Genomic DNA, 1275 nt, shown 5'->3' with positions numbered 1-1275 from the left:
CCCCTCCCCCCAAAGGGGGGGGGGATCGCATCCAGAAAATATTCAAAATTGGCTTATGAAAAAAGCTGTAATTAATCTTTGGTTGTGTTTGGTTGCTAGGACAAAAGAGTCGGGAACATTTAAGGTCCATGGAGAAATTTTCAATATTGACGTCAAAAATTGCAATTTTAGGAAATTTTTCGAGATTTGAGGGGAAAGTAATGTTGGAGTTCTTTCCTAAAATTCTTTAAAAATTGATGTTAAATGGCAGCTTTTTTTTTTCTGACCTTAGTTTAGAAAGGATCGGCGCTCTTAAAGAAAATTTTCTGGAACGGAAGTTTGGAACAAGCAATTTTGTGTTATCTTTGTTGACGTTGTTGGAGGGAGGGAGATTCGGTCGTCTCCTATCGAAAGTTTTCAAAATTGAAGTTTAAAACTCAAATTTAGGCTGTCTTTGGTGACGGTAGGGGGTCTGGCATCTTTCCTCTGTTAATTTATCGGCACTATTGTTTCAAAAACATATTTTTCGCTAGATTTGGACACGATAGGGGAAAATACTCCGAACTGAGAGAAATATTTTTCGGAATTAAAATCAATTTTAGGCTATTTTTGTGAAGGAAGGGTTTTAGGGCTCTAAAAAGCGCAATTTTGTACTATATTTGGTGACGTTAAGGAAACCGAGAAGTTTCAGCGGATCTTTCTGAATATTTTTCGATATTAATATCTGAAAAATAACTAAAGACTTGTCTCCGATTGATGGGGGATGCCGGATGTCCTAGCGCCGTGAAAATTTACGTAAGCTATCCGGAATTTTTTAGAAATGGAAGTCCCAAAATCGTATTTTAGGCATTGTTTGATAACGATGGGACAAAGAGCGGTTGGGGATTCAGTGTGCCCTCAAGAACTGTTTTTTGAAACTGAAGTCAATTTCAGGCTATTTTAAGCAGGAAGGGTTTGGTGGCTTCACGGAACCATCTAAAAACGAAAGTTTGAGCCATAGTGATTACGTTGGAGAAAAGGGGGATCCGCGGTATTTCCCCCAAAGTTCTTTGAAACTGATGATTGAAAAACGCAATTTTGGTTTGTTTTTGAATACGTTAAGTGAGAGGGGGTAGGATTGAGGGCCGCTAATTCAGTCCATCTTTGGTAGTAATATCAGGGAATGGATTTCAGGGGCCTCTACCGCAAATTTCGAAAAAGAAATTCGAAAAATGCCATTAAGCAATTTTTGATGACGTTTGGAAGAGCTGTCCCCAGAAGAGACATTTTGGATTTTAGAGCGATCATTTTTAGGCT

Source organism: Uloborus diversus, chromosome 8, assembly GCF_026930045.1.
Source record: "Uloborus diversus isolate 005 chromosome 8, Udiv.v.3.1, whole genome shotgun sequence".
In the NCBI taxonomy this organism is placed as follows: domain Eukaryota; kingdom Metazoa; phylum Arthropoda; class Arachnida; order Araneae; family Uloboridae; genus Uloborus; species Uloborus diversus.
This window is presented reverse-complemented; position numbering follows the sequence as displayed.